General features: G+C 49.7%; 2 long non-coding RNA genes across 2 annotated transcripts in view; one reads left to right on the forward strand and one right to left on the reverse strand.

Moving 5' to 3' along the window:
- Window positions 1–18120, reverse strand: part of LOC132668580 (uncharacterized) — a 154070-nt gene that overhangs the window by 106226 nt on the left and 29724 nt on the right. Inside the window, exon 3 of the long non-coding RNA XR_013556498.2 lies at window positions 10542–10807. This is a non-coding gene — a long non-coding RNA (uncharacterized LOC132668580). The remainder of the gene's footprint in view (window positions 1–10541; window positions 10808–18120) is intronic.
- On the forward strand, window positions 11106–13165 carry LOC145715525 (uncharacterized). The gene is made up of 3 exons (XR_014137748.1): window positions 11106–11181; window positions 11772–11975; window positions 12209–13165. It is a non-coding gene; the product is annotated as an uncharacterized LOC145715525 (long non-coding RNA).

Below are 18120 nucleotides of genomic sequence, written 5' to 3' on the forward strand. Positions count from 1 at the left end.
TCTTCCCAAATCCTGTCCATTCTACCGCTAAACATCTCCCGAATCGGTCTACTCTCCAGCTCCACAGCTACCACCCCAATCAGGCCGCATCCTGTCACAACTGGATTTCTGGATTTTTCCTCCTAACTGGCACCCCCTTTCCCCTGTCCAGTCTGACCCTGCAGTCATTCCCAAATCTCAGATCTGATCTTATTATTCCCTGGGTGTAAGCCCATCAATAATTCCTGGGTGTGCTTAGAATAAACTTCAGAGTTTGTTACATGGCTCACAACCCTGCATGATCTCGATCCTGCAATCTCTCTCCAGTACTACCACCCGTACCCCATTTCCCCCATGCACGTGCACGCACACACATGCACACACATGCACACTTCACTTATACTAAACATTTTCTATTTCCCCAAATACTGCTTTTCACTGTTCCCTCTGCCTGGAATATTCTCTATCCAGCCCCACCCCAACCTCAGCCACCTTCTATCCAACTCATGCTTCAGATTTCAGGATATAGCTCACCTCCTCCAGGAAGTCCTCCCTGAATCATCTGCTATGGGCACCTACGGTGACCTAGGCCATCTTTATGAGGATTGGGTCGACCACAGTCAGTTACAGGCACTGGTCAGCTGTCTGTCTCCCTCACTGGTCTGTGAGCACGGGGACCAGGCATTTGCTACTGTTTTCCATCACCTAGCACAATGCTGGATCTGAGTAGACACTCAACACACTGAAGGAAACCATCATATGTCACCCCAAAATATGCTTCTTTGACTTAAAAGTTATTCTGAGCCACAGGCAATGAAGAAGCAGCAAACACATGGCAAGCTCCCTCTAGCCTCCTTTACTGTCTGAGGGTAGGACATAAATTCTCCTCTTACTCAAGACACTCAGCTGCACCAGAGGCCTCTGCAAGCAGAATATTCTCAACAGTCCATAGCCCTCGTATGCCTGGGACCACCTTCCTGCGTCCTGTCCCTTCTCTGCAGATGCAGATGCCACGTAAGCCAGAGTTCTACGACAGCGTTTTGAGTTACCCTTCACTTGGGCTTCTCCCACGTGATGCAAACTGCATGAGTTAATCAGCTGTTGTTCTTCTGTTAATCTGTCTCTATGTTAGGGTGTCCGGGCTGAAAGCCTGATATGGGCAGGCGTGAAGGTCTGTCTCCTCTTCAGCGTATTTCTGAATGAGTGAATGGGACATGTTTTCTGGGTACTCACTAGTTGATCAGGATATACTGCATCTGCAACCATGGTCTTCTAACCAGATAGTTGGTCAAGATGAAAAGGAACGCATAATTAATATGGTATTTTTTATTTGAAAAAAAATCACCATCAGCATTTACCAAAATAAATTCTATTTTTAAATTATCACAGATGAGATGCCATTTATAGCAAAAATTGTCTTTTGGAAGAACATTCCTGGGCACTTGGACAGTCTTCCACCCCCTATGGCTCCATAGATGACCATTTCCAGCTTGACCCACCCACGATCCTGTCCATGTCCTCAGGAGACCTGGGACATTTTGCCCCAATGACTGGACTGGAGGCATCAGGACTGAACAGAAAAGTGGCCTCTTGAGGCCTTGACTCCTGTTTTTCCAGCTGCAGTGCTCGACATCATGTTTCCTTATATCCCAGCTGTTTGCTCTGACACACTCACGAGCAGAATCGCCTTTTCCTGATGTGATGCTCTGAATTGAAGCTAACCCCACATGCTATGTGGCATCCTTTCCCACATCCACCAAGACAACTGAGAACTTGCCGTAGCAGCGCTCAGTGCTTTCTCCCAGCAAGGAGCAGCCTACAGAGCTACTTTACAAAATCACCAGAAATCTGCAATTTTCCCTGTTCACCTTGTCGATCAAGCCTTTAAAGAGATAACGCTGTGTGGAGAATACAGAGTTGTAGTCGTATAGATCTGAGTTTGTTCTGGACGGTTGACCTAACCTGTCTGGGATTCAGCTTTCTCTCTCATCTGAAAGAACCGACTTCATAAGGTTGCTAGAAGGATCACATGAGATCACATACATAAAACAGCTCACAATAAACATTGGTACCTTCCTCCTCTTCCCCCATATCCTGGAGATTCAATAAAGTCAGGCCCAAGGAAAGGCACCCATGCTCAAGCACAGATTAGCAAACAATGCTTCCTAATGGTCAAGGCTCCAAGCCATGCTCTAAACAAACTCTGAGGAAATCCCTTCTCCCAGCAACTAAATGACTGAGCAGAGAAACCATAGCGGGTCTGCGTGTCCATCAGAGGGAGGGCCCCTGGATGAGCTCAGAAATCCAGGTGGCGTTGGCCAAGAGATGAAGACCACAAAGTCATGGCGGCCTCATTCCAACGTAGAGTATGGAGAGCACTTTGTGTTGAGCCACAAGTAGGGTGGCCATCCTAGGTCTCCTGAGACCCTCCTGTTTTCATCCGAAAAGTTCCGTGTCTTGGTCACTGTGCCCAAGACAGTGAGACCCCTGGTTGGTGAGCATCCAACAGTTTCTCATTGTAGGAAAGTGGGGGCCCCACCTGGGTCTCCAGGGCTCTCTGACCTCCCCTCTGGCACCTCACCCTAGCCAGGTTTAGGGCTCTGTGACTCGCATGCGTGGTTGCACACATGTGAGTCACCTAGGCATCACCCCCAGAGCCTGTGACTTACTTCTTGTGACATGGGACCTGGGCAGGTAGTTTCAAAGCACCTCAGGTGATTTTAAAGCAGAGCCAGGGTTGAGGACAGCTGGGTACATTCTTTGCGAAAGTATTATTTCCACGCTCATCCTTCAGAAACTTTAAAATGGCCTTTGAATATTAAAAGGGAGATTTAAGAATATAAAACAACCTCTTTTCACACGTGTAAGCAAAACTAGAATGTGCTTAGGAATGGAAAACGCTAACACTCACAGTGAGACTGCCCAGCGGCTGAGTTAAGAATGAATACACTAAAAAGGGCTTTTGAGGAAAGCTTTGTCTCCAACAAAGATCCTAGGGTTGTATATCTGAATTATTATGTCCCTTCAAAGTCGTTACTATATGAAGACAAGCCGTAAAACCTGTTTTAATGATGCTGCCGCTATGGAAACATAAATTTATTAGAGAGAAATTGCCCTTGGAGACTGAGGTAGGTTTATTAAAATGTCTTGGTCTTGAATGGTGAAGAAATTTTGGTCTTTGGATGCAGATGTAACCTCTGGAATCAATAAAATACAGGAACGTTGGGAACCAAGTCCAGTGAGTTGGTAGTCAGTCGGACAGGGAGCTCTCATCATGGGTGTGAGGCCCGGTGTTTCCCAGGGGCTCTTGCTACTAAAGACTATGGCCCTTGGTGACTAGTGCTCTAGCCTGCACAAGGCACAGGCTCAGTGGCTGGACAAAACGACATGCTGTGACAGCGATCCCAAGTGGCCTTGAAGGTCATTCTCAGAGAGGAGAGGAGAAGTGGCTGGAGAAATACTGGCCTCCCTGGAAGAATTTTCCAGGTGGGTACTGCTGGTGCCATATGTTTGTTACAAAGACCACTTCAGTTCTTCCCAAAGATGTTTGGATCATAGGGGAGTGACCCATAGCAAAGTCATGGTAGCTCCAAGAGATGATGGTGGCCTCTTTGGAGCTTTCACTAAGGAACATTCTTCACGGTGAACAACCCAAAATGTCGGCCTGACCCATGGCTGTGCAGGCTCAACACCATAACTGCTAGCACGTGGGGAACGGGGCTAGACTCCCATTAGCAGGGTGAGGAGAAGGATATACAACACCAGAATTTGTTATGTTAGTTGTGTCACAAAGAGAAGTACAACAGTTGTAGGGTCCAGGGGCCTCTGGTAATTATGACCCGCACACTTTCCCCCAAAAAAGCAGACCTGGCTGGGAAGGTAAGGGGCCATCAAGAAAATGGCGGGGTGAGAGGGAACTCAAGAAGAGGTCATGATAAACCAGTGGCCACTTGTCGTGGTGGGGGAGCCCTTCAACAGGAACTCAACACTCGAATCCAGCAACCAGGATGCCTCCCCTGCGTCCTCAGAGGAAACGGCCCAAGTTCAGCCCTCCAACTACCTTTCCATTTGTACGTCCATCACTGTCCAACCTCTTTTTGGTCACAGCCTTTACCTGCGTTAGTACATTCGGCCGTGTTACGTCACACCTCACGAACCTTAACGCACTTTGCCTCTTTGAGACGACTTTGCACCTTTCGGTCTGTTATGAACTAACCTTGTTTATTATGAATTTCACTCTTATCTCCCTGTTTCCCAAGTTTATGGAGGTCAGGAGATACACCTAGCCACGATATTCTGACAACGCTGGAAGTGACTGGAAGTGTCTCACGTGAAAAAACAACGCTTTTGTAAAGAAAAATCCATTCATTCATTCATGTAATGAATACTGATATTGCCAGGTACGTTTCTTAATGCTGGCAATTCCATGGTGAATAAAACAGACCAAGTCCAAAACCTCACAGGGCTTATGTTCTAGTTGAAAAAAAACAAACACAAGAGAAAATGAATAGTTACATAAAGTAATTTCATATGGTGGTAAAAAGAAAGTGAAATTAGAAACTCCTACTAAAATGTTTGTTTGTGGGGCCCCTGGGGGACTCAGTCGGTTGAGCATCTGACTCTTGATTTCAGCTCGAGTCATGATCTCAGGGTCGTGGGATCAAGCCCTGCGTTGGGCTCTGCTCTGAGCCTGAAGCCTGCTTGGGATTCTCCCTCTCCCTCTAATGTAACGTAATGTAACGTAACATAACGTAACGTAACGTAATGTAACGTAACATAAAAAATAAAATAAAATAAAAAATAAAATAAATAATTAAAAAAATAAAGTAAAAAGTAAAGTAAAATAAAATAAATAAAATAAAATAAAACAAAATAAAATAAAAAATAAAAAAATAAAGTAAAGTAAAGGAAAAAGTAAAATAAAATAAAATAAATAAAGTAAAGTAAAAAGTAAAATAAATAAAATAAAATAAAATAAAAAAAAAATAAAAAAATAAAGTAAAGGAAAAAGTAAAGTAAAATAAAATTAAATTAAATTAAAAAAATAAAGTAAAAAGTAAAATAAATAAAATAAAATAAAATAAATAATTAAAAAAATAAAGTAAAAAGTAAAGTAAAATTAAATTAAATTAAATTAAACAAAATAAAAAAATAAAAAAATAAAGTAAAAAGTAATGTAAAATAAAATAAAATAAAATAAAAAATAAAAAATAAAGTAAAGTAAAAAAGTAAAAAGTAAAATAAATAAAATAAAATAAAATAAAATAAAAAATAAAAAAATAAAGTAAAGGAAAGGAAAAAGTAAAGTAAAATAAAATGAAATTAAATTAAACAAAATAAAAAATAAAGTAAAAAGTAATGTAAAATAAAATAAAATAAAATAAAAAATAAAAAAATAAAGTAAAGTAAAAAGTAAAATAAATAAAATAAAATAAAATAAAATAAAAAAATAAAGTAAAGGAAAAAGTAAAGTAAAATAAAATAAAATAAAAGTAAACAAAATAAAAAAAAATAAAGTAAAAAGTAATGTAAAATAAAATAAAATAAAAAATAAAAAAATAAAGTAAAAAGTAAAATAAATAAAATAAAATAAATAAAATAAAAAATAAAAAAATAAAGTAAAGGAAAAAGTAAAGTAAAATAAAATAAAATAAAAGTAAAGTAAAGTAAAAAAGAAGCGTTCTCTAGTAAATGAGGGACCCAGAACGGTTGGAACTGTCGTTGTTACGGGAGGAGGATAAAGCGAGGGGCCCGCTCACGAGGACACAGAACACCTGAGGTCCCCGTTTCCAGGCCCTCTGCAGCAGGAGACGCGGCTCCCGAAAGAGCGCTGAGACGCCCCTGCTGGGAAGGGGCCCCGCCCAGCGTGCCGGCCACACGTCGAGGCTCCACGTGCCCTCGGCGGCGGCCCCGGCCGGGCCCCCTGATGACTCAGCCGCTCGGCGGTTCCCCCGAGGTCATCCCCACACGCAGCGCTGGCCGTCATTCCTGCGGCAGAAGTCGGTTCTCTTCAGTCCGGAGAGGAGACGGCACAGGCCCGCAAAGGTCGGGTCAAGGTCACAGAAGCGCCCGACGTGGATTGGTGCCCCGGTCTGCGGACTTCAGACCCCATCCCACAGGCCCCCGTGGCTCCGCCTCTGGAATCCACGAGGAGAGTCGACTGCGAGCCACTCCTTCTGTTTGCCCAGAACAGCCTCCTCCTGCCGGTCCGTCCGCTACCTCCTGGCTCGCGCAGGACCCCCCCGACGCGCGTCCGTCCTGCCGGGAACGCGCGCCCCTGTTTTCGCTCCTGTCTCCCTGGCGCCTTGTGTTGTGGTCGAGGGCGCAAAGGCATTTTAGTGGCCGTGCTCACCTCGTCATTTTTGCGCTCTTCCTTATCCTGCTTAGTAGGGATAATAATCAACACCCATGGGGCACCTGCAGCGCTCAGCCGGTTGAGCCTCCCACTTCGGCTCGGGTGGTGATCTCGCGGTCCGTGGGCTCGAGCCCCGCGTCGGGCTCTGTGCTGACGGCTCGGAGCCTGGCGCCTGCTTCGGATTCTGTGTCTCCCTCTCTCTCTCTGCCCCTCCCCCGCTTGTGTGCACTCTCTCTCTCTCTCTCAAAAGTAAATAGACAGTAAAAAAAAATCTTTTTTAAATAATCGACACCCCTTGTTGAGGCTTGACGAGGGGCAGACGCTCTGCCAAGCCCTGGACACGCATCGTTTCACATAAGCCTCACGCCTGCCCTATGACGCTGCTGTTTGCATCCCTGTCTTGGCCGTCGGGGACACTGAGGCTCAGAGAGCCATCCAGCTGGCGCGTGCTGCTGTGGGGACGCACACCCAGGCCTCGTGACGGTGGAGTCTGCGCCCTGAACCAGTGGATCCCACCCGGTGGTGTTCTGCTGAGTGCTGCATAGACTGTGCTGATTCCCACGGAGTAAATGCTCCCATCCACGTCAGCTGACGTCAGAGCGACGTCACTGAAGCCGGAGCTTTGAAAAGCAGCACATCTAGGAAGAGCCCGCCCCCCCCACGCCACCCCGTAAGACGCGGACGCGGCCCGGGACATGGAACCTTCCGACCCCGGGCTGACCGCATAGCTGTCCCCCTCTCCCGTCTTGAAGTAGGAACCCGGACGAAGAGCCGAGCTGACACACGACGTCCCAAACGCGCTTCCGTTTTCCCGCGGTGCCCTGACTGGTCCGTGGCCGCGGTCCAGGACGCCTTTGCACAAATCACCCAGCCCGGAGCCGGGAGGGGCCGCCAAGGGCCCCCGGAGCCAGTTCCTGCTCTGGATAAACGCCTTGCCCCTCCCGGCCAGTGTCAGTGTCGTGGTTTAGGGGTCCGAACGAGCACGACCCAGGGTGTGGATGTCTGCCTGGGTCAGCACAGGGCGCGGACACCCGGAAAGAGCAAGTCAGAGAAGAAAGCGTGGAAATGCGGCCCAGTGGCCAGGAGCGTGGGCTCTGGCATCACAGACACCGGGCCAGGGTCGGGCCAGGGTTTCCCACCGCACCTGGCAGGGGTCGTGAGAGCTCGGGCGGTTTACCTGGGCCTCCTACACCTCGTGTCCTTGTCTATAAAATGAAGATACTGATAATATCGTCCCCACAGAGTTATGAGAAATCCATATGTTAATATATATAAAGCTCTTAGCACAGCGCCTGACATATAAAAATGCTCCATGGAGAATAGCTCTTGTTGGCGAGGACGTGGAGAAAGGGGGACCCTCGTGCACTGTTGGTGGGAATGCAAGCTGGTGCAGCCGCTCTGGAAGACAGTATGGAGGTTCCTCGAAAAACCAGAAATAGAACTACCCTAGGACCCAGCAACTGCACTACTAGGCATTTATCCACCGGATACAGGTGTGTTGTTTCGAAGGGACACATGCACCCCGACTATCGACAATAGCCAAAGTATGGAAAGAGCCCAGATGTCCACCGATGGATGAATGGATAAAGAAGATGCGGTATATATACAATAGAATATTACTCAGCAATCAAAAAGAATGAAATCTTGCCATTTGCAACTACGTGCATGGAACCAGAGGGGATTATGCTAAGTGAAATTAGAGAAAGACAAATATCACAGGACTTCGCTCATATGTGGACTTTAAGAAACAAATGAACAAAGAAAGAAAAGAGGCAAAGCAAACTACAGAGCACACACGGCTGGTCACGAGGGGCGGGTGTGCAGACACAGATGCTGGGGACGAAGGAGGGCCCTCGTGATGCAACAAAGAGCAGCTCTGTGCGTGATGAGCTCCTGCTCTAGGAAATGCTGAGGCTCAGGTACCAAGAGTATGAGACAGACACTGTGCAGTGAGAGCAGGACGGGTGTCGGGGCAGCAAAGTCAACAGTAGGTGTTTTGGGCAAACACCCTGATCTGAGCTCTGCGTTCTAGAAGGACAGCCCTGGGACGCTAGAAGAGTGTATCAGACCAGAGAGGAAGAGATCCGCTAAATGCAAACGAGTGACGGCAGAGGCGTGCACCAGGGGCGGACGGGGGCCTCCGGGGGCGCACGAGCCCAGCGGTGCTAACGGTGAGGGCGGTCAGCGGGGAGCGGGATTCCAGTCTCTGGTGTGGCAGCCAGCGTGGTGGGGAGGCCGGTGGGGGGCACACAAAGGCGGAGGAGAAAAGAACATGGTAGGTGGGGCGGGCGGGCGGGCGGGGATGTGGGCCCAGAATTCTGGAAGCCCCCGGTTCCTATCTCCCGCGGCCGGCCTCCCGTGGCTTCCCCGCAGGAGTCAGGCTTTCACCAGAACTGATCTAAATCTCAATAGAGACCGAGTCCTGAAAAACTAGCAGAAGGATATAAGGGTCTTTTCGTGAGTAGCTAAGGGGGTGACCGCGGCAGCTCCTGGCAAGATAGGAAACGGCCGCGGAGAAATTAAAAGGCAGGAGCGTTCCAGACGCGCGGCAGAACTCTCACGACGGCAGTCAACAGCGCAGGCAGGCAAAGGCATTCGGGGAGCGAGGTTCCATCCTGGGAGGCGGTTTTTCCCACAAAATAAATTAGTTTTCCATTATTGTGCATATGAGAAGATTGTGAAAATGGCCAGAACTGGAAAGATGGAGAAAACCGTAAAACCGCTTCGGACAAACATTTGTAGCTCTTAACGTCTTAGAGTTTTGCTTGCCTCCCGGGCCGTTTCTACGACGGGTACTGCCTCACTGTGGCGACAGCCCTCTCTGTACGGTCGACTGTGTGCACACGTGAGACCTTCACGCTTGCGTTTTCACGTGTAAACCGTGAAACTATGAGGAAAGCATTTTGCGACAATAATCAGGATAATCCGTGCGACAGAAAAACTAGCCTTAACATGGGCCATTTCAATACAGAAGAACTTATCAAACTACAAGAGGTAAGCATCAAAAACACGATGGGTGAGGGGAAGCTGAGCGACAAATAGTTTGAGACAAGCATCCCACCCCGTCCCTTACCCTCTCCCTGTGCTAAGATTGCTGCTGGATTAAAATATGCTTTTAAACCCAATACAAAGACTAAAGCAAATATAACTGAGTATTCATCCAACTTCTGGAGGGAAGGGACTATTTCTTTCCTAAACTGAGACTCGGTAGAATAAATCAAATGTAAGCTACAAACGATTAATACCCTCCCTCCTTTGAGAACTCAACCAGATCAAGAGGAAAATCACTCAGCCCTTCATGAAAAAAATGGCAACGAGTATCAACAGTCAAAAGAGAAATACGGCCACTGAACAAATGGAAAATGGTGGGACTCCAGGAATAATCAAAGAAATGTAAACTAAACATAACGTAACCCTATTTTTTTTTAGCCCACGAGATTAACAAGCTTTAAAGACTGTGCTCTGTAAGCCACCGGGAGAGGCTGGTTAGGCTGTGGTAAGAACCAGTCACAAAAAGGCAGTGGCTGAAAACACGGCTGATAAACTCTGTATGTAAACGGCCAGATGGAAAATATGTGAGGCTTTGTGACCCACAGGGTCTCTGTGACAACTATTCAACTCTGTCATTGCAGCAAAACAGCGGCCACAGATAACCCATGAACGAGCGGGCAAGCTGTGTCCCAGGCAAACCTCATTTAAAGAACAGGTAGCGAGCCAGATTTGGACTGCAGGCCGTGGCTTACCAACCTCAGGCTCAAAACGGACATATTTGTCCCTCCTGCTCCATGACTTTGCAGGTGGGCAGGGCCATTCTGGTCCCTCCAGCCACTCGGGGGTCTGAGCCTATGGGGGGGCTCCAAATTCACTTCTGCTTCCATAATTACTTCAGCGGGGGATTCTAGAAAGTCACACACAGGCTATTCGATGCCCCAACCCAGGAACGACGTACTCACTCCCGCTCACGGGCCAGAACTAGCTGTCGGGTCCTGCCCCACGACCAGGGGGGCAGGAAGGTCAGGTCTGCACCCCACCGGAGCTGGTCACCCGTCAGCTGCACTAACCATCGCCTCCCCTGGTGCTTGTGAGGACGCGGGGAGAGGCAGCCCAGACCCTCCGGGGGCGGTGGGTCGGGGCGGGGGGTGCTGATGCAGGAAATGAAAAGACAGGACAGACGGTCGCACTGGAGCCGCAGGGAGACGACAAGTACCTTCGCAGCGTCTGGGCACTGGCGCTCCGTGTCAGCCAGGCCGTGGCCTCACGTGACAAAGCCTCGTGCCACGGACGTCAGAGGGAGACAGCAGCAGGCGCCCGGGTCTTCGGGGAGCGCATCTTCCATTTCTCGCGTCCATTCCCCCAGTTGGGGGTCTCCCGTCACACGTGGAATGAATTTTCCGAAGCTCCCCTCTGCCGTCCGCGAGGCATACAGGTTGCTGCGGTCTCTGTCGAATAGGACATTGGCGTCGAGTTCTCCCTCTGCAATGAAATGTAGATTTTTTTCCATTTAGAGCCGGGCCCCTCGTTTCCAAATGCTGAATAGGATGGCACTTTAAAAAGAATTCCAGATGGTTACATTAGGAGACTGACAGTTAAGGGGGTGGGGGGGGGGGAAGAGCAGCCCAAGATTACTCACAGATCCCGAAGCCTTTTAATTTGGCTATGAATGAAAAATGCGTTTCTGTTTAAGTGGAACTTAAGTGCAACTTTTCATACTTGGTTCTGAAACCACTGTTGGGCATTTTATGGGCCCCGGCTGTGTCTAGAAAGGTTCTTCTGACAAATCCAAATTCTTCACCCCAAGATAAAGGTATCACAAGCTTCCTGGGAGTGAAGAGGAAACACGGCGGAGGGTAAGACTGGGCCCTGGACGGAGCCGGAGACAGATACTGATGGGGGGTCCCATTCAGGGGATGGAGTTCCCGGGTCTGTTCTTCATGTTGAAGAGCTTCATGTTCTGAGCTTCATGTTGACACAAGGCCACATCTGAGGGAAACTAGAACGCAAAACATCAAGGCCTGTGGCTCAGACGCAGAAATAAAAAAAGATGAAGCACAGATTCAGAGGAAACTTAGTATTTATTTAATGTTTTTCCTTATATAACAAGAAGGCTGGAGGTAAATGGTTTGGTGACACTGATCCAGTAGCTTTAAGATCCGAGGGCTAAAAGTCTCAGATGTTCTTGGCCATTCCTCATGAACCCAAAATAACTGCCGCAACCCCAGCCATCACATCTGCATTCCAGGCCAAAAAAAAAAAAAAAAAAAAGCACAGCAGCTGAATCTGTTCCTCAGTGGACAGGAGAGCTCTTCACAGAGAACAAAATGAAGGGTGGCCAATATGATTGATTGATGAACGACTCCACTGTCCGAGGAGGAAATTGCATCTTCCTGTGTGGCAGGACTAGCGATCACCGCCTGTTGTTTCCTGTCTTCTTTCCTAGGGTGAGGTTTTATTGCGTTTACGCCCTATGGCAGGTATCATGTGCTCCCTGGAAGCAGTGACACAGACAGAGGCCGGGGCAGTGAAGGGCACGTCTGGAGGTCGTGAGACCCAGTTCTGGTGAGCAGGTCAAGGGCGTCATCAGGAGCAGAGCTTTGTGTGCCGGTCTGCTGTGCTTCTCTCGCAGGCGGGCCCCTCACCCCAGGTACAGGGGATTAACATACGGCCTCGGGAGAGCCGTTCTCTCGCCCCCGCGGGGTTCCCAGGTGGGAAGATGGGGGGCCGAGGCCAGAAAGGAGGTGGCGGGGGGACAGGGGCTGGCCGTTTAATGGGGACCGAGCTTCAGGCTCGCAGGATGAAGTGGTCAGGAGACGAGGCTCGACAGTGAGGGCACGTTCCCGTTAAGTGAGATGTGAACGTACCTGATTCTTTTCACAGAACTGAGTGGGGTCCTGTCGTGGACAGCTGGGAGGGTCCTGACTCCAGAAGGAACGAGGGGGAAGGGGAGAAGGAGGCCTGCCGTAGAGACGGCAGGCGGGAAGATGACGGGGCACCGAGGCCCCTGCTGCGGCTGCCTGGGCGGGCTCTCCCAGAGGCCAGCCCTGTGACACGAGGGATCACTCAACAAGGGAGGCCAGAACGCGGGGCCAGGCCAGGGCCTAGCTCAGGAGGAGTCAGAGCCACCTCCTCGTCCCAGAGGCCTCGGAGGCAGGAGCCTCAACGTCCCCTCCAGAGCAGGCAGCAGTCACCGTACATGGTGATGGGACGAGAAGGTGCATCCCACCCGCAGCCCATCAGCAGACCCCCAGCTCCTCCCGCAATCGGCCCTTGGGGCAGCTGCGTATAGGACGTTTCCGTGCTCGAGTTTCGTCTGTAAACGTTAAAACACGGTCATTCTCGGGGCGCCTGGGTGGCTTCGTCGCGTTAAGTGACCGACTCCTGATTTGGGCTCAGGCCATGGTCTTGTGAGTTCGTGAGTTCGAGCCCTGCATCGGGCTCTGTGTTGACAACAGGGTCTCCTTGGGATTCTACCAATAAATAAATAAACTAACTGTAAATGTTTTTTATTCTCAAGGTAGTTAGCATACAGTGTCGTCCTGGCTTTAAGAGCAGAATCGGTGACTCATCACTTCCATAAAACACCCAGTGCTCATCCCAACAGGTACCCTCCTCAGTGCCCAGCACCTGACTAGCCCATCCCCCTTCCCAGCACCCCTTCAGCAACCCTCAGTTTGTTCTCCGTATTTATGAGTCTCTTCTGTTTTGTCCCCCTCCCTGTTTTTATTTTTGTTTCCCTTCCCTTATGTTCATCTTTTTTGTCTCTCAAAGTCCTCATAGGAGTGAAGTCGTATGATTTTTGTCTTTCTCTGACTAATTTCGCTTAGCATAATACCCTCCAGTTCCATCCACGTAGTTGCAAATGGAAAGATTTCATTCTTTTTGATTGCCGAGTAATACTCCATTGTATATATATATATATATATATATATATATATATATATATATATATACCATATCTTCTTTATCCATTCATCCATCGATGGACATCTGGGCTCTTTCCATACTTTGGCTATTGTCGATAGTGCTGCTATAAACACGGGGGTGCGTGTGTCCCTTCGAAACAGCACACCTGTATCCCGTGGATAAATGCCTAGTCGTGCAATTGCTGGGTCGTAGGGTACTTCTATTTTTAGTTTTTTGAGGAACCTCCATACTGTTTTCCAGAGTGGCTGCACCAGCTTGCATTCCCACCAACAGTGCAAAAGAGATCCTCTTTCTCCGCATCCTCGCCAACATCTATGGTTGACTGAGTTGTTAATGTTCGCCATTCTGACAGGGTCGTGAGGCGGTATCTCCTTGTGGTTTTGACTTGTATTTCCCTGATGATGAGTGAAGTTGAGCAGTTTTTCATGGGTCGGTTGGCCATCTGGATGTCTTCCTTGGAGAAGTGTCTATTCATGTCTTTCGCCCATTTCTTCACTGGATTATTTGGTTTTTTTAGATGTTGAGTTTGATAAGTTCTTTATCGATGTTGGATACTAATCCTTTATCCGATATGTCGTTTGCAAATATCTTCTCTCGTTCCATCGAAAAAAATAAAATAAAACACGATCATTCTTGCAAGCAAGCTTCATCTGTCCTTCATTGTGACAATGATGGCAAGGACAGCCCAGACATCCTCATGCCTGGGCGGCCGCAGACAGCTCACACATACACCTCGGCCCCACCCATAGGACCGGAGTGAGCCTCGACCTGCTCGGGGCCACGGTGGTTCCAGGCAGCAGTGATGTGCTGTGAGGAGGGCCGCAGCCCTGAGACGGGGGAGCCCTGCTGTGGGGGCTGTGGGAGAGACAGGAACAGGAGCCCTTAGGAAGGTCTCGTTCATCCGGAGGAGGCCGCGGGTCCCACCGCGTTCAAGGTGACGAGCTGCTGGTGTCAGTTCCCCAGGGCTGTGCTGCCCTCGGTCCCTCCCGGGACATCCCACAGGTGAATCGGCTCACACCTGCTGGAATTCACATCTTCCCCCAGGTCTCCCCAGGGCTCGGCCTCTGGGAGCCTCCGGCGGCTGGGCCGCGGAGGGAAGTCACAACACGCTCCCCTGCAGGCTCCCTGCACTTCTGCCCCCGACCCGGACACAGCACGTGGACCGCAGCTGCTGCTGGCCGCTCACGGCCCGAGGACCGCGGCCCCGAGTCTCCGTCTGAGCTCAGGGTAAAGGAGCGTGAGGACACAGCACCCGCGTCCTACCGGGAGGGAGGGCAAGGCCGGGCCGCGGGGCCACGGTGACCCCGCGCTGCCTGGGGCTTACCTCCGCACCCTGGGTCTGTGCTGCCCTATTTGAAGACAAAGCTCTAATGAGGCTTCACTCTGCCTCTGTCTCCAGACCGCACAATTCCCGGGCTCTCAGATAAGGGAGTCGGGAAAATGTTTGGACAATGAAAGCAGCGAGATCATTAAGGGGAACAAATTCTGCAGAAGAAGGAGGCCTTCCCTGGAGACGCACAATTCCTGCTGCGTCCCGACAGCCTGCCTTCCTTCGCCTAACGGCGGCAACCCCTTACCCAAAAGCAAAGCAGGAGCAGGGGAAACTTGACCTCAAATCGATTCCAGATCTGGGTAGGGGAGGGGAGATCGAGGACAGAAAGCCCAAAGCCACTGGGGGCGCCTGGGTGGCTCAGCTGGGTAAGCGTCCCACTCTTGATTTCGGCTCAGGTCATGATCTCGGGGTTCGTGGGTTCGAGCACCGGGCTGGGCTCTGTGCTGACAGTGTGGAGCCCGCTTGGGATTCTCTCTCCTCTTTCTGCCCCTCCCCTGCTCGCCGTCTCCCTCTCAAAATAAATACACTTAAAAAGAAAGAAACCCGACAGCCCTTAAAAAGCACAATAGAGGGGCGCCTGGGTGGCTCAGTCAGTTAAAGCATCCGACTTCAGCTCAGGTCATGATCTCACAGTCCGTGAGTTTGAGCCCCGCATCGGGCTCTGTGCTGACAGTTCAGAGCCTGGAGCCTGCTTCAGATTCTGTGCGTCCCTCTCTCTCTCTCCCCTCCTCCGCTCATGCTCTATCTCTCTCTGTCTCAAAAATAAACATTTAAAAAAAAGCACAATAGAGAATACACTCACAGTGTGCCAATACCATAAGGGCAGTCCTGCGATTGGATTCTGTGTGCACACAGGCAACAGCTCGGACAAAACGTCAACAACCAAGAACAGCTGATTCGTTATATGGTTGGAGCACGGCTTAACTTTTTTCCAGTCTGGTTTCCATCAACGTTGCTCGCACCACAAATAATTTCTAAAATGCCATTAAGGTGCCTTGGTGACAAGGGGACGCCAATTATGAATTCCTGCACCTCCGGAACGAGGCTGCGCCAGGGGTGCCGAGCCCCAGCCTGCGGAACGGAGCCTTGCACTCGATTTGTTTATTTTGCCTGGAAAAAAAGGAAGGTTTGATTTAAAGAGACATGACATTTTTAAGTGAGCATCACATACCTATGTTTTATTCCAAGGGCACAGCCCGTTTATACAGGATTTGCTCACGTGGCCTCTGAGCTGCACTTACTCACTGCTGGGCGGCTTTCAGACGCTGACCGACGGACTCGATGTCCCTAGTGTCACCATCATCACTGCCCTGGGCTGACCTGTGCCTCTGCAGGGCCCTCCCACACGCCCCACTCTGGTACCCAGAGAGCCACGAAACAGTGACTGTCACCGGTGCCCCAGCAAAGCGGGCTGGACCGCTGCTCCCCAGGCCCAGTGCCCTGTGTCCCGAGGGGAGGGGCCGGGAGTCCTCACCACTCCCCCGTGTGTAGACCAGTCCCAGTCAGTCCTGGCGCTCCGTGCTCTTACCGACGAATGCGTGGGGACCCCGGGGTGATGCCCTGTACACAGGGTCCTCCCCCACCCTCCGGTTGACCAACCCCGGGGGCCCATGGCTCTGAGAAAGAAAGCACAGGGGTTTCCCCTTCTGGATGTTGCTGCACATGTGACGTCTGGGGCTCCGAGCTGGAGGGAGGAGAGCGGAGCCCGCAGGGTTTCGGGAAGAATACGTGTGCCCCTGGATTAGGAGCACGGAAGCCCTCGTCACGTGGCCTTGTTGCCCATGCCAGCTCGAATTCCGTCTGTGTTGGGCCCTGCTTGGTGTCTAGATCTCATCTCTGGCCTCCCTCTGGGCAGGGCAGAGGAACCCAGGTGCCAGTGAAAGCAGGCAGGCAAGACACGACCCTAGAGACGATCCTACCCCGTTATCCCCAGCCGTCCGCACGACCGTCCTGCCCACTCACACGCACGCTCCCAGCACCTCAAGTTCCAACGGCAAGAGACGTGAGACAGGCTTCTCGCAACACTGACGAGGAAGCGAGATTCTCGGAGGAAAAGGAACTTGCCAAGTAGTATTCGGACAGGCAGAAGTCCATCAGCTGGTATCCAGCCAGAAATCCAAATTCTCGGCAAACTTCTCCCCCGGAGTCACCTCCCCACCACTGCCCCAAGCAGAATCGGTCATCCTTGATCATTGCCACCCATACACGCTGTGCCCACCTTTACCGCAAACAGTCCCTATGACGTGGCACGGACACTGGTCCCCAGTAGAATGTACCCTTTTCTGCTGACGTGTAACTGACACATGACACCATGTTAGTTTCAGGCGTACAACCGAACCATCCGGTATTTGTATATACGGCGAAACGATCACCACGGTGTTTGGTCAACACCCATCATACGTAGCTACAGAACTTGTTCCCTGCGACGAGAACGTTTTTAAGATCCACTTTCTCAGAAACTTTCAAATATGCAACATAGTATTGTTAACTACGGTCACCATGCTGTATGCTACGTCCCGGGACTTAGTGATCTTATAACGACAAGCTTGTACCTTCTGACCACCTTCACCCATTTCGCCCATGCCCGCCCCCTGCCTCTGGCCACCACCTGTCTGTCCTCTGTATCTGTGAGCTTGTATCTATGGTTTGTTTGTTTGTTTGCTTGTTTTAAATTCCACATTTAGGGTCGGCTTTAGCTCAAGCGGTTACTTCGCATGTGGTTCCTAAATTCCACATCTATTCCACTCATATTTGAGTTCAGTTTCTTTGTTTTTGTGTGGCGTTGTTTTTAGATTCCACCCATGAGTGAGATCATATGGCATCTGTCTCACATCGTCTTCATCCATTCAGCTGTCAGTCAGTGTTCAGGTTCTTTCCATGTCTTGTGTATTGTAAATGATGTTTCTGTGAACATTGTGGGGGGGCAGATATCTTTTTGAGTTACTATTTTTGCCTTCTTCAGATAAGTACACAACAGGGCAATTGCTGGGTCGTAGGGTAGTTCTATTTCACCCTATTTCTATTTCTGAATATTTCTGAATACTAGAACTATTTCTAGTTCTATTTCTGAGGAGCCTCCACACTGTCTTCCAGAGCGGCTGCACCAGTGCGCATGCCCAGCAACAGCGCAAGAGGGTTCCCTTCTCTCCACATTCTGGCCAACACCTGTTTCTTGTGTTTTTGATTCTAGCCGTTCTGACAAATGGGAGGTGATAACTCTTTGTAGTTCTGACGTGTATTTCTCTGATGATGAGTGGTGTTGGGTGTCTTCTCACCTGTCGGTTGGCCTCTGGATGTCTGCTTTGGAGAAGTGTCTGTTCCAGGCCTCCGTCCATTTTTTAGTTGGATTGTTCGGGGTTTCGTTTTGCTATCGAGTTGTACGAGCTCTTTATGTATTTTGGAGACTAACCCCTTATCAGATACGTGATTTGCAAATATCTTCTCTCATTCCATAAACTGCCTTTTCGTTTTGTTGATGCAGAAGCTGCTTGGTTTGAGGTGGTCCCACTGAGTTATCTTTACTTTTGTTGTC

This window comes from Panthera onca, chromosome B3 (assembly GCF_046562875.1).
Source record: "Panthera onca isolate mPanOnc1 chromosome B3, mPanOnc1 haplotype 2, whole genome shotgun sequence".
Taxonomy (NCBI): Eukaryota; Metazoa; Chordata; class Mammalia; order Carnivora; family Felidae; genus Panthera; species Panthera onca.